The sequence below is a fragment of the Petaurus breviceps genome, unplaced genomic scaffold, assembly GCF_028583685.1.
Source record: "Petaurus breviceps papuanus isolate PSGF00001 unplaced genomic scaffold, PetGlider_PUasm1.0 38, whole genome shotgun sequence".
In the NCBI taxonomy this organism is placed as follows: domain Eukaryota; kingdom Metazoa; phylum Chordata; class Mammalia; order Diprotodontia; family Petauridae; genus Petaurus; species Petaurus breviceps.
The window spans coordinates 103795-119567 of NW_027186304.1; the positions used below are offsets into that span (position 1 = coordinate 103795).

The 15773-nt window shown below is 39.6% G+C and overlaps 1 pseudogene; it reads left to right on the forward strand.

Annotated features, from left to right (window-relative positions):
* The first annotated feature begins 794 nt into the window (after window positions 1–794).
* LOC138169957 (probable ATP-dependent RNA helicase DDX27 pseudogene) lies at window positions 795–5325 on the forward strand (annotated as a pseudogene).
* Window positions 5326–15773: the final 10448 nt, after the last annotated feature.

The window sequence follows — 15773 nt, forward strand, 5'->3', positions numbered from 1 at the left end:
TCCATACAGAGGTTAAGTGACTTACCTAAGACCCCACAAATAGTAGGTAGCATACATTAAGTGATTTATTCAAGTCTTCTGACTCAATCCCAATGTGCTGATTTTTGTTTTCTGATTTCCTAACATTAACTAGAGTTCAATCTTAATCTGTAACTTGTGTCTAGATCTCTCAGACAATTTGATTATTTTATTTTATAATATATATTTATTATATTATATGTATATTCAAGTTTATGCAAACAAATATTTATTAAATGACTACCATATGTAAGGTCATTTTTTAAGACACTAGTGATAAAAAGACAACTCCACAGTCACTGCCCTCAAGGAAATTAAAATCTAATGGATGTACAACATGTACTGATAGGTTTGTGAAGATAATCTACCAGAGAAGGAGGAATACAAGCAGCTTACCAGAAATTTCCAAGATGGGAATTTATTAAGCATCTACTATGTGCCCTGGAACAAGAGGCTAAGCATTTAGCACATATTATCCAATTTGATCCTCAGAACAGCCCTAGGAAATAGAAATTATTATGATCCACATTTTACAGTTAAGAAAACGGAAGCAGATGGAGGTTAAGTGATTTGTCCAGGGTTGTACAACTTGTAAGTGACTGAGGCTGGATTTGAACTCAGGTCGTACTGACTCGAGGTCCAGAGCTCTATCCATTGTATCACTTAGCTGTCTAAGAAAGCTATAGATTGGTGATAAGGAAGAAAGAGGACAACCCTCAAAAATAAGGGTGTGGCAAAGGAAGAGATCAGCTTGAGTATGGGGAGTGGCGAATTGGCTTGCTGGTTTGATGGAAAATAAAGGTAATCAGTTAAAGAAAGAGGAACGAATGTGAAGTATGAGACTGAAATATGTGATTAAGAATTTGGATTTATAAGAGGGGAAATTTAGGAATTCTGTAGTTTGCTGAGCAGTGTAATGATATGATAACAATGACAGTAAGCAAGTTATTTCTGTTATTAGTGCCAGAGGAAAGAGCTTAAGTTATCCATTGAGGAATCAATTTCAACTGAATTGAAATTTTTTTGACCCTTCTTAGGCTCAGTAAAAAATGGATGAATCTCAATAAATTGCAAATTCCCCTTTATTTAAATCTCTGATGCAAATCCAGGAGTAAGTATGACAATGGAAATTAATATATTGAAGAGTTAACAGATCATGGCACCGAATATTTAACTTGCCAGAGGTCGCCTGGGGAATGGGTGATTCACCAATTTTATTTTTATGGTATCTTACTTGTGCAAATCAGGGTTCCCCATGATGTGGATAGGGGGGAAATTATGATTATGCTAAGTAAAGTGTCTGTAGGACAGAAAACTGTACTAGCAACCAAGATTTAAAAAAAAAAAATTTCTTTTGGTCTTTCTGCTCCTGCTGGGATTGATCCACACACATTTCTAGATATGTGATGAGGACTCAGCAAAGAAGCATATGGGCTTAGATCATCACCAGGGCTGGTCACATTCCATGCCTAACCTTCTCAGGTTGCCAGCTGCTCAGGCAGTTACTTCTATTCCTCATTCTTCCCTAGTTCCATTTTGTTTTCAGAGTTTCCCCCAATCCTCTTCCTGATGTGTGTACACCTGTGTGTATTTCTTCCAAACTGGCATGAAATATGATAAGTTGGATTTCTGTGCGTGCATCAATTGATAGTGGTGGCTGGGAGTAAATGGTAGTAACTTGAGTGGAAGGGCTGGAGGATCTGCACTTATGGGAAGTGTTTGTGAAGCCACTATGCTTCAGGATTTAGACTTGATTGGGACTATTGGGGAAGATGATGAGGAGCCCCTGGAACCAGAGTCTGCCAGTGGAGAGGATGAGGATGAGGATCCCATTGTGCTAGGCAAAAAAAAAAAAAAAAAGCAGACTGCGGAAGAATCAGAGTGTGGATTTCAATACAGACTTTGTTTTTACTGAAAAGGAAGGAATGTATGATGGGATCTGGGCCATGGCTGATTTTATAAGTCAACTCAAGAAGAAGAGAACAGCCACAACACTAGATAACAAGATTGAGAAAGTCCAAAAGAAAAAAAAAAACACCCAGAAGAATGAGGAAAAAGAAGCCAAATCTGGGAAACCAGTAGATGAGGAGGGAAATGAGGGTTTTGTGAAGGAAAACCAAGATGACGCTGAAGGAAAACGTGAGGAAGAGACAAAAGAGGAAGAATTAGAATCAGAGTATTTATCCGCCGATGAAAACATCCTCACCAAAGTAGACATGCTGAAATGGAAGAAAATGGAGAAAGGAGAAAAGCAAAGAGGCTCTTAGAAGATGCCTCTAGCATGATGTAAACCGCGCATTCCAGGACATGAATCTGTCTCAGCCTCTCTTGAAGGCCATCGTGGTCACGGCCCCCTATCCAGAAGGCCTACATAGCTGTGGGGCTATTAGGGCAGGACATTTTTGCTTGCACAGACACTGGGACAGGTAAAGCAGACTTTTGCCCTTTCTGTCTTGGAGTGTCTTATCTACAAACCTTGACAGGCTGCCATAACCTGTGTACTTGTCCTAGTTCCCACCTGAGAATCGGGCATTCAGGTACACTCTGTCACCAAGCAGCTGGCCCGGTTCAGCCTTGTTACCATCCGCCTTGCAGTGGGGGCTTGGATGTGAAATCCCAGGAGGCTGTTCTTCCCAGTGGGCCAAATATCCTCCTTGCTGCACCTGGCAGGCTCATTGCCCATCTCCACAATTGAACTTCCTTCCATTTGAGTAGTGTTGAAGTACTCATCTTGGATGAAATTGACAGGATGCTAGATGAGAACTTCGAGGAACAGATGAAGAAAATCATTCGGCTGTGTTCCCACCATCACCAGATGATGCTCTTCTCAGCCGCCATGACAGATGAGGTGAAAGATCAGGCCTCAGTCTCATGAAAGAATTCTGTCCAATCTTTGTAAATAGCAACAGAGATGTAGCTCCATTCCTAAGGCAGGAATTAATTTGAATCCAACCTAATCAAGAAGGAGACTGAGAAGCCATTGGGTTAGCTCTTTTGACACAGATTTTTACAGACCACATGATGCTATTCACCCAGACCCAGAAACAGACTCATCATTACACACATCCTTCTAGAGCTTATGGGGCTACAGATGAGAGAGTTGCATGGGGACTCTCTCTCAAAAATAGCATCTGGAAGCCATGAGGAGCTTCAAGGATGAACAGGTTGACACCCTCGTGGCCACAGATGTGGTATCCCAAGGACTAGATGTTGAAGTTGTCAAAACAACATCAAGCATTTTGTGCACTGGGTAGGCCAAACAGAAAGTGCTGCCAGGGTTACATACTCTGTCTCCTTGGTGGGAAAGGAGGTACATAAGATGTTAAAGGAGATTGTGAAATCAGGTGAAAGCACCTGTGAAGGCCAGGATTCTTCCTCAAGATGTAATCCTTAAATTCTGAGACAAGATTGTGAAGATGGGGAAAGATGTGCATGCCATCCTGAGACTAGAGGCTGAGGAGAAGGTGATGCAGCAATCAAGCCCAGATAAATTCAGCAAAACAACTCCTAGAGAAAGGGAATGAAGAGCCAGCGCTGACCTGGCTGCAGAGGAAAGAGAAGAGGAAGAAAAAAAAATTGCAAAGGCCCTACAAGAGTTTGACTTGACTTTGAGGGGAAAGAAAAAGAGAAAGTAATTTATGAAGGACTCCAAGAAAAATGGGGAAATGACAGAAAAAGTCTGCATTTGAGATTCTAAAGTCACAGGTGTTCACTGAACCATTGGCTAAGAGGAATCACTGGGCAAAGAGAGCACCAGCCATGCCTGAGGAGGAGCCAGCTTCAGCCCTACGAAGGAAGCAAAAGAATGTGAAGAAATCTGTGGTTGATGAGGAACTTACCAACACTAGCAAGAAGGCTTTGAAACAACAGCTAGCTGGCCCCACCTTTAAAGAAGGAAACAGATGGAATTTCTCCATCCAAGGAGAGGAGAAAACTTCAGATCTAAATCCAGGCATAAAAGAAGGGGGTAGTAATAGTTACCCAAAGAAATACTCAAGGCTTTACCTTTAATCCCTTCCCTATAGGAAATGTAATTCCATTGTTCTTTTTGAGGGTAAAAATCCTCTTTAAAAATCCCTACTAAAACAGTCTTAGTAGTTTGTATTTAAAGGAAAAAAAGAAATAAAATAGGTTGGAAAATCACATAGCAGGGGCTGAATATAACATCTGAATAATTTTGGAATAAAGAGCCTTAGTCAGTTTTCCCTAGGGTCACAAACTCAATAGGACGAATCTAAGAATACCTGGCAGACAGTCAAGTTTGGTTGGTTGTCATCCTTCGTTCTCACAGAGGATCAAAATGACAACATCATGGTGGAGTCAAGGCGCAGTGCACCCAACTATGGGTGGTCAGACCAGTAGGAGCTCAAGAAAGTCCTACCATAGGTCGCTCACCAATAGTCCATACAAACATTTGCAGTGCAGATGTCTCTAAATTGGCACATCTCACAGCAGGAGGTAGCCGTGAAGTCATTTAAAGGCTGCTTAGACATACAAGGGGATGCTGGATCCCACTGCTGCTTCCAGGGAGAAGATGACCCTATGGCCTGGCCTTCCTGTGAGCAGAGTCGTGACTATAGTTCCCAGTGTATCTGCACCTGCTGCTTCATCACTTACCTGTTGCCACAATATTTTGAGGCAGGTAAAATGGTATGGGTAAGGTTGTTTGATTTGTGCATAAATTGGATTTAAATAAGGCAGAGTTGGACGAAGTCATTGACCTTACTCTCTTTTCCAGAATCATTGCTGTCTAGTAGCAAGACAAAGTGAAGACAACTGGTTATGGCTTGGGATGCTGTAGATGTTCTTGGTGTCTTTGAGGTCTAACCAATCTCCATGCACTAAACAGCACCTGCTTCAGCTGCCTTCATGACTGTTGGAACAAATTGTTCTCATCTGCCTGTTCTACCAAGGAAGTCTTCACATGCTTAGGGTTGTCAACCTCTGAGAGTTTGGTATAAGAAAGACAAATTAATTAGGTTGTTCGAATCATGTTTTATTCTCTCAGAGCAGGTGATCATGCATTATATGGGAGCTAACAGTTTTGGAACTGAAAGCCCAATTTGGGGGTTGGGGTACATAGTTTATATGTCCTTTTAGGAGCAGATGTTCCCAAGGGTTGCCATTGAACTCTGATTGGTTAACACAATGGGAAGTGGACTATATTAACATAAGGTTCTTGGGGTACATGACTTAGGTCACCTAAATCTTGGTCAAAGAGACATCAGTTTCCATATCACCTGTCTTGATAGGGAGGATCAACATTTTCTCAGACCTGTCTGAGCAAACACAATGAGCAGGAATATACCCATTAGCCCAAACTTAGAATTTCTTTTACTGCTTAAATTTTGGCCTGGGTAAGTCTTTAGGAAAGATTTCCTATACTGGTTGGTAGCTTGGGTTGGGGGTTGAACTCGCTATTTGAAAGTTGGAGTGCTCAATTTATATACCCTTTCAACAGGAACTTATATCACCCCTCCATCATTCTACTTCCTGACAGAGGAAATACCTGTTCTATCAGATCACCCCCCCCCCCCCCCCCCCTGCCCTGCCCTGCCCCACACCACACCATACCAGATCACTCCTAGCCTTGGGCTATATAAGCAGAAGAATCTATCTCCACCCAAGGAACTTCTGGTGCAGTTTCATTATCAGAAATGTCCTTTGGAAGAGCTTTGGAGAAGGTTGGGGTGGGGGGGGAGAAGCTGTGAGTCTCCAAGATATTGATTATTAAGGAAAAAAATCATTTTTCATAATAGATTTCAGAATAATCAGCATAGAGATGATATTTAAATCCATGGGAACTAATGAGATCACAAAATGAAGTAGTATAGATGGGAAACAGAAGAGAACTCAAGTCATAACCCTGAGGGACACATAAGTGGGCATAATAGACATCTATTTTGTGGTTTAATTTGGGGGGGCCTTTGATTGGTTCTCATTCATCTTGATCTCTCTGTAACATTTGACATGGTTGTCTCCTCTCTTCTGGGCTACCTCTCTTCTCTAGGTTTTCATGACCCTGATCTCTTCTGAATCTCCTCTAACCTGACATATCCTTTTCAATCTCTTTTGCTGGTTCATTATCTATGTTGTGTTCATTAACGATGGTTGTTCCCCATAGCTCTGTCCTGGCCTCTATTCTCTTTTCTCTCCGTACTTTCTCTCTTGGTGTTCTTATCAGCTCCTGTGAATTCAACCATCTATGCTATGAAGAGAACTGTATAGAGTAGCTTCTACTGAGCTACAATCCCACATCAATAACTACTTTTTGGGTATCTTGAATTGAATGTCTTCTAGTCATCTCAAACTCTTTTAAAAACAGAACTCATTTGTTTCCCCTCAAAATCCCCTCCTCTTTCCATATTCCTATTACCATTTAGAGGACCACCATCTTCCATCTCACCCAGACTTGAGATTTTGTTCTTTCCTCACTCACACTCACTCCTCATATCTAATCGATTGTCAAATATTATCATTTCTACCTTCATACATCTCTCATGTCCTTTCACTTAGCTATGATGCTAATTCTTGTCCTAATCATTACTCCTCTAGATTATGGCAATAACCTTCTAGAAAAATGTCAATAGGGGGCAGCTAGCTGGCTCAGTGAGGAAGAGCGCCGGCCCTTCAGTCAGGAGAACCCAGGATCAGTTCCAGCCTCAGATACTTAACACCCACATAAAATAACTGGCTGTGTAACCTTGGGCAAGTTACTTAACCCCAATTGCTTTAAAAAAATGTCAATAGACCAATTTATCTAAGCAGAACATAAATCCGAGAATTTATACAAATACAAGTACACCAGAAAATACACAAGAGTGAATGAGTTCTTTAAATGAGGTCAAGGTAAAATCTTAGTTCCACCAAAAGAAAGGGCTCAAAATCACCCAAGGGAAAGTCTCTGAAGCCTCCAGAGAGTCAAAATGGAAATCAGGGGAGCTCAGAGCAGCCAGCTTCCCTTATATGTCTAAAATATTTTCCTCTCTTTTTTAAAATTAATTTTTAATCAACAAAACCCAAGGAAGAGAAACAAAACTATTATAAATATATGTAGTCAATCAAGCAAATTTCCACCCTGACCATGTCTAAACTCTCTCTCTATATATATCATTGTGCATTCTGAATCCTTCACCTCTCTGTCGGGAGGTTTGGTAGATTGTTTCATCATGAGTCCTTTGGAGTTGTGGTTGATTGTTAGCCGATGAAAAACTTAGTTTCTAAGTCTTTCAAAGTTGTTTGTTTTTATATTATTTAAAATATATATTATTCTTATAATTCTTGTTTTGCATCAGTTTTTACATGTCTTCCTTACTTTCCTCAGAAATCATCCCCTTCATCATTTTTTACAGTACAGTATTATTCCATTACACTTATATATCATAACTTGTTCAGCCATGACCCAAATGAAAGGCATCCCCTCAGTTTCCAATTCTTTGCTAGTATATAAAGAGTTCTGTAAATATTTTTCAACATCCTTAGTTAGAGGGTTTTAAAAATACATTTATTTTATTTTAAAAGTGTTTATTCTTTTATTTTTAATTTGTGGAATTTCCATAGAAGAGTATAATAAAAAAAGATGAATACACGTGAAACTGAAAATCTATTATGTACAACTTGCCATTCCTTTTAAATATATAATATTGTTACCAATAATAAAGTAAATTTCTTTCTTTGCTTTCCTCCCCTACCCACTCTATAAATGGCTACTATTAGACATAAATATGTGTGTATGAAAGTATATGTGTATATATGTATACACACACATATATTTAAAATCCAGTCCTTTCTCTGAATGCAGATATGTCTTTCTTTATTTGTCCTTCGTAGTTTATTTGGGTATTTATAAAGCTCAAAATGACTTATTCACTCAAAGTTGTTCTTAAAACAATATATCTGTTCCTGTATACAATGTTCTCTTGGTTCTGTTCATTTTGCTCTTCATTATTTCTCGCAAATCTATCCATGTTTTTCGAAAATCATTGAGCTCATCATTTCTTATAGCACAGCAGTATTTCATCACAATCATACACCACAACCTGTTAAGTTATTCCCCAGTTGCTTAGGACTAATCCCTCCTTTAATCTGCCCTCTATGTTATTCTCCTTTTCCCCTTGTCTCTTTTCCCTTCTGTTTCCCAGTTTAGTGAAATGTATTTTTGTACCTGTGTGTTCATTCTTCCCTCCTTTGATCAGTTTAATTTAATATGTATTTTATTTTTTCCCTAATTACATGTTAAAACAATTTTTAGCATTTTAAAAAAGTTTTGAGTTTCAAATTCTGTCCTTCCCTCACTCTTCTTTAACTCCTTCCTCCTTGTTTATATAGACTTCTACTTGTACATTCTAGTTATATGAGATGATTTTCCCTAATCTTCCTCTTCCTCTGCCTACCGCAGCAGTGTTTTCCCCATTCCTTCCCTTCACTTTTCATTCTTCTTTTAAGATGATCAAGAAATAACAGAAACATTCCTAGATACTGCCTTATTAATTAAAGTCCCTTTTTCACCCCTGATGATGATAGAGTTCAGAGGGAATACTTGTATCATCTCCTCATATTAGAATATAAACAGTTTGTCCTTGTTTAATCCCTTATGATTGTTTACTCATGTTTTCCTTTTTATGTGTCTCATGACTCCTGTGTTTTTGCTTCAAAAATTTCTATGCAATTCTGTTTATTTCATCGGGAATGCTTGGAAGTCCTCTCTTTTAAAAAAATCGATTTTTTTCTACATTATTCTCAGTTTTGCTGGGTAAGTAATTCTTAGTTTTAAGCCTATATTCTTTTCCTTCTGAAATATTATATTCCAAACTCTCTTCTCTTTCATAGTGGTGGCTACTAAGTTGTGTGTAATCCTGATTGTGACTCCTTGGTGCTTGAATTCTTTTTTCCTGGCTGCTTGCGGTATTGCTTCTTTAATATAAAGACTCTGGGTTTTGGCTATAATATTCCTGGTAATTTCTTTGTGGGCATGCTATCAAGCAATGACTAGTTTATTCTTTCTATTTACATTTTACTCTCGGGTTCTAAGAGATCTGGGCAGCTTTATTTTATGGTTACTAGAAACACAATATCTAGACTTTGTTTTTGGTCTTGGATTTCAGATAGTTCATTAATTCTTAAATCATTTTCCCTTGATCTGTTTTCTAGGTCAGTTGTTTTTGTAAGTGATATCAGGAGTATCTTATATTTTCATCTATTTTCTTCAGGCTTTTCATTTTATTTTTATATTTTTGGTTTTCTTATGTAGTCAGCTTTTATTTGGTCCATTCTAATTTTCAGATTTTGTGTTGCTTATGAAAGGTTTTATATTTTTTGCTTCAAGTTGTTTATTGCCTTTCCAATTCTTTTTTTTTAGCTGACATTTATTTTCCATATTTTCCTCCAGCACTCTCATTTAACTTATATAAAAAAAAGTTTTAATTGTTTTTAAAAATTCTTGTTTCATCTCTTCCATGAATTATAGATGAATTTCTTCAAGCTGTGTATTTTTTTCTTTTGCTTGTAGATGATTTAGAATCATTCTTTTCTTTTCTAAGTTTGTGTCTTGAGGGACACTGTCACCATAAGTATTTTAATGGTGAAAATCTTTTTTTGTTTTGTTAGCTCATTCTTCCATCTTGCTTCCTGTCTTGGGACTTTATGTTAGGGCTGGACTTTGGACACTTGTGGAGGAAAGGTCCTGCTGCTACTTTATTAGAAGTACTGAATGTTGTATTAGTTTAGGATCTCAGGGACAGCTCAGGCTGGGCTCTTAAAAGCTTTCGGCATTCATGAAGAGATCTGATACAAGGCAAAGTCTTCCTCGTCTGTGCTCTGTGTTTGTATAGTGGTAGCTGTTAAATGGTGTGTAATCCTGACTGTGACTCCTTAGTACCTGAATTTTTTTCTTTCTGGCTCTCCAAATTCCTGTCCTGGGTTTGGCTTAGGGCAACAACACCTATTGGATTGACCCATTTGGAACTGAAGTAGACTACTTCTGGACTCGGCCAGTATTAGCCAGATGGAAAGCTGCTGCTTCAGACCCATATAATGGTAGACTTCCCTTTGGTCTAGGATGCCTGGCCTGGTTATTTCTCTGATGGTTTCAGACTGAGCTGGAAGCAGTATTATAATCACACTCTTTTCCTTAAGTCTGAGTCATATAGCTCCTATATGCTTCTGAATTTTCTCCTTGTTGTGTACACAGCCTAGGGCCCATGACAATGCCTTCTCCTGGAATACCATCCTTAAGGCTCCTGCCTCAGTTTACCCTGGAACTGGATATTGAACAATCGAGCTGCCAGTTGGTACCTATTCCTGCACTATATAGAAGTTTAGCCTCCTCTGAGCTGGATCTGGGATCTTTTCTTGCCTGGTCTGCAGCCTTTCCCTACATTCTTGGCCAGACCCTACCTAGTGTCCACAGACTTCTCTCTGTCTCTTAATGCCAGCTTGGATTGGAAAAATGAGTGATTTTTTTCTTGGATTTCCTAATAAGAATTTTTTCTGGTGCATTTACTAGAACTGTTTGGAGAAGCTGGGGGTAGGAGAAGCTCACTGTACTTCTTCCTGCTGCTTTGCTGTCTTAGTTCTGACTTTAGCAATAGCCTTCTATTAGAGCTCTTTGCCTCAAATCTCACTCTGCTCTAGTACAGCTTCCACCAAATTGCCAAAGTTATCTTCCTAATCTAATTCAGAGCACGTCACAAAAGAATTCACTAAACTTCCATGGCTCCGTGTGTCCTAAAAGGCCAAATTTAAACTCCTTTGAGGCTATTAAATGTCTTTACAATCTGTCCCTTCCTATCTCCCTAATTTTCTTTATTCCTCTCTGTGAGGTATTGCGTCCAGCTACCCTGGTGAACCTGCTGCTCTTAGGCCTCTAGTCTCCATCTTCACTCCATGCCTTTACTTGGGCTGTCTTCCATGCTTGGAATGCATGTCATCATCACTTCCATCTCTTCATTTCCCTGGGTCCCTTCATATTCTACAGCGGCCCTCTTCCCATGGCCCCAGCGGCTAGTGTCTTCCCCTTTGACATTACCTTCCACTTACTCAGTATACATTTGCATATACTTTATGATTTATGTATTATCTTCCCCATTAGAATGGGAGCTCCCCAAGGTCAGGGACCATGGTTTTGCCTTTCTGTGCATCTTGAGCACTTAGCAAAGTCACTATTTTCTATTTACCCTAACACAAAACCATGCCTGGACAGGTTTCCAAAGGAATGAATCAAGCCAAGCTTGTGGATATTTTAAAACATTATTATTTAGCAATAAAATATAGTCATCATTTCCCAATGAAGACTGAAACACAATTATTGTGTCACTTGGAATTGCAGAAGTTGGAGAAACTGCTAAGAGTGTGGAGGCTGGTAGCAGATACCCCCAGAATTCTAGGTAGGAGATGATGGTAAAAGAAGTGAAAGTGGCCTGCTTCTTATTGGAATGCCTCTAGGGGGCTGACATCATGGACATTGTCTCACTCGCTTTCTGAAGGTTGTTGGACTTGGTTGGTTGGGGCAGGAATACTAAGTTTGTAGTCAAAAGACAGAATCCTGGGTCTACCACTTAATGTCATTATGACCCTAGGCAAGTCCCTTAATTCCTTTTGATCTCAGTTTCCTCACCTCTAAATACTGGGAGTTGGACTAAATGACTTCCAAGTTCTGTGCCAGCTTTAAGTTATACTTCTATTCAATAAAGTCAGAAAGGAATGAATAATGTTAGAACAAAGAACACATCTACCTGTTAGCAATGCTATGTGGTAATATATGCAGTTTAAATATCCTCACTGGCTTAAAAAGTCAAATGATTACACATTAAGTTAGAGAGGACGAAAGGACAAAACTTAATGCAATATTAGTTCAAATTATTTGATGGGAGGAAATAAAGACAATGGCCTCCCACCGTGATTGGTTGCACTCCAATGGGCATTGTGTCCCAATTTCTACCTTCTCATTCTTCAGTCTTTTTATTACTTTCTACCATCTGTTCCCAAAAGCTGAAGAACATTTGTGTACAGACAAAAATTTTTCTCAAGTGAGACAACAGATATCAGTCTCTAAATATTTTATACTTTCTAGGATCTTCCTCTTAAAAATGTTAAGAACTCATGCCAACCTTTGATGATATTTTGTTTCAAGGATGCTTAGATCAATGAAACATTTACTTTGGGGGAAGATGAGGGAAAAATTGAAATCAATTCAGCCCTAAGGTTTCAAAGATCTAATTGCTCATACATAATCAGTAACATTTACTTCATATTTTTTTGAATCATTTACCCATTTTTCCCACACAATTTAAGAAAATGGTTTGGAGACAACCTCTGAATTAGCCACAGCAAATATATCAGAATAATCGCTGTTTAGTGTAATTTCATTTTTTCATATAATGTGGTGGAGTGAAAAGAGTGTGAGTCTTAGAGGCAGGAGGGAAGGTTTTAAGCCCAATCACTGCCACTTAACTGGGCATGGGGTATGACCCTGGGCAAGTTTATTAATGTCTCTGAACTTCTGTTTACTCATCTGTAAAATAGGATTAATGATACTCAAACCTTTTGCCTAATAGGGTTACTATGATGCAAGCACTTTGTAAACTGGCTATTCAAATGTGAGATATTATTTGCATTCTGGATAAAATTGTGGCACCTGGCAGCAGCTAGGTAGCACAGTGGAGAGAGCCATGGATCTGGAGTCAGGAAGGTCCAAGTTCAAAGCCAGCCTCAGATATTTACTAGCTGTGTGACCCTGGGCAAGTCACTTAACCTCTGTCTCAGTTTCTTCCATTGTAAAATGGGGATCATAATAGCACCTACTTCCAAGGGTTGTTGTGAGGGTTAAGTGAGATAATATTTCAAAGTGCTTTGTAAAGGTTCAAGTGCTTTATAAATGATAGCTACTGCTACTACTGCTACTACTACTACCACTACTACTACTGCTACTACTACTACCACTACTACTATTACTATATGAGCACATTTAATAACCTCCACAAAGCATGAGAGAATCTCTGTGAGGTCAGATTCCTAGGAGCATTCCAAAGGGGAACAGGCTACTTCTACTTCCTTTCACTCCATGGGCAAAGAAGAAAAAGAAGGGTACCAGTTGTTCCTAATTACCCCCTAGAGAAGACTGACTTGCATGGGGTCAAAGCACATTGACAAAGGACATTCAAGGAGGCTGAGATTTCTATGTCCATGAAAGGGACAGTTTTTTTTCTCACTCCAAAAAAGAAAAAAGAAATCTTATTAGAATATTGTAGTGATACAAGAAAACCTTCATGGGAATATTTATGCCTATTGTTTCAGATGATGGCTAGGCAAATAGTCAGCAAAGAATGAAATGAAAGGGAATTAAGAGGAAACTCCTTTATCCCCTGTGTGTTTTCTAGGCATATAGATACTTGACTTAATTCTCCCAGAATAAACCACCATTGAGGAGAGATTTCATTGTGGAGAAGAGGCCCACCTTCCTCACCACTCCCAGCAACAGCTGCTGGCCAAACTACCGCAACAGGCATACAACCAGAAGAGCCCTGGAAGTGGCAGCATTTCCCAGAGCAATGGTCCCACTTCTAGCCCAGCTCTAACAGCCATTATCTGATGAAGCAACTCATGTGGAGCTGAAGCTAGTCATTCCCACCGACTGCTAACCAACTGCTTTCCCCTCCCCCAAGGGCAGCCAAGCCAGGTTAGCTAAAGAAGCAAGGGACCCCAAGGGAAAAAAAGTAGTATGCATCTGGCAAGTCTAAACATCACCACTACCTTGACCACCGTCTCCCCTCAACTCTGCTGGAGACAACCTGAACCCCAAGGGCCTTGGGAATAGCAGTGCTTGCAGCCCAGTGACCATAGCCATCATGCTCAGAAGCAACCCTTGTGGAAATGCTACCTGACAGCTGCTTCTGTAGGTGCTCGAGTCACATCTACCGAAGACCCAGAAATGAAAGGTCTTGCTAGCGAAGTCCTTGGCACTTTCAAATGGTTCAACATCAGAAATGGTTGTGATTCTATTAGTAAAATGACATTAAAGAAGAAGCATTACCCTCTGTTTTGCTGACACACCCTAAGGACCGTAGGACCTTTCTATCTGACTTGCAGCTACAACCTTCTCTCTGTGTTGTCCCTCCAGTTAGAATATGAATTCTGGGAGGTCAGGGACTATCACACTTTTCTATATCCTCACTGCTTAGCACAGTGCTTTGCATACAGTGAGTTCTTAATAAATGTTTTTCATTCACTCATTTGTTCATTCATTCATTTATTCTCGTAGATAGGTTGGCTTCATCTTCCTGTTATGGTCCTAGGGGTACCCTTGAGGAGTTAGGGTGTCTTTTCTTTACCGCTATCATCTAAGCTCTCATTTAATATGTTCCTACTATTGTTAGCTGCCAATGATTAGTGCCTCAGTTCCATTTATTGTCAATTAACTTTAGAAAATGATACTTGTTTTGAAAATGTAACCAGAATTGAAGCATAACTCCTCTTTGCTCCACCCACTCCCCTTTCCATATGTCAGCAAACACTATCACACATACTTACTTCAATCCCTGTGGGCATAATCTTTGAGCAGTCTCTACATAATAGTTGACCTACCAAGTTTCACTTCCAAATATGGCAAGGTCAATGGATAAATGAGTCTGCATCGCTGTACTTTTACTGTACTAATCTGGGCAGACTGTTCAGGGCTTTGCTCATCACTATCTGTCTTCCAGCAAACAATAACGGGCTTCACCGCCCACGTAGCTCTACTGATCTTTCGAAGCTCACAAGGTCACAGCCACCCTGAATATCTACTCAGAACAGCGAAGAATAAGTGCAAAGGGGGAAAGAATAGAGGTTTGTATTGTCTCTCTCACAAGAATTTAGTCAGGCAGGAAAAAGATCAGAGAAGTGCCAGGAGATGGCTGACTGGAGCCCAGCTTCAAAGTCAATCCAAAAGCCTCTTCTTCACAGTGTGGTCAGAGGACCAAATCCATTTCTAGAATGTCTGTCTATGCCCAAGTCCACATAGAGATTCCATCAGCAGAACATAACTGTGAATGCCCATAAAGACCTGATTCACTGGCCAGTCATCTAGTACAGGGGATTAGGGGGAAATCTTCTTTAACTAGTAATAGGGTGGATAGGAATTCAAGAGGAATTTTGAGGTAGACAAGAGACCCTTGGTAAAGATGGCAATCATTTCTAGGTCTAAGGCACACTTCTGACTTCGGATGCTTTTACTCTCTTTGTTTGGGACATCATGTGCTGAAGATGTAAGATTGGCTGGTGGCTTATTTTTGTTTGTTTGTTTTGTCTGTCATGTTACATTGGTGATTAATTTTAAAATTTGGTATCCATTAAAATCTCCACATCTCCTCTAGAACCATTGCCTACCTTAACTCATTCAATTTGTATTCATGAAATTGATTATTCAACATAAGAAACTTAGATGGTTTTGTGTTATAGGGATAGGGAGTGTACCTATATAGTGTGTTCCTGTTTATAGGTGTGGGTGAGTGTTTGCTGGAGGAGAAATTTGGAGACTAAGCATACTGATAAGAGTTTTATAACCTTTTATTGTCTCTATTGAAGAATCTTCCAGAAGGGGGAAAGTTTCATGATCTATATACAATTATGGACCTCACTTAAAATTCTACTGGTAAGAAAAACACACACACACACAAAATACTATCATATAAAGAAAACCTGTCTTTATTTCCTGAGGTTAAGGGATTGGGAGTGATGTGATTTTGAGGGGTTCAGGGACCCCTCAGGGACCAGGGACC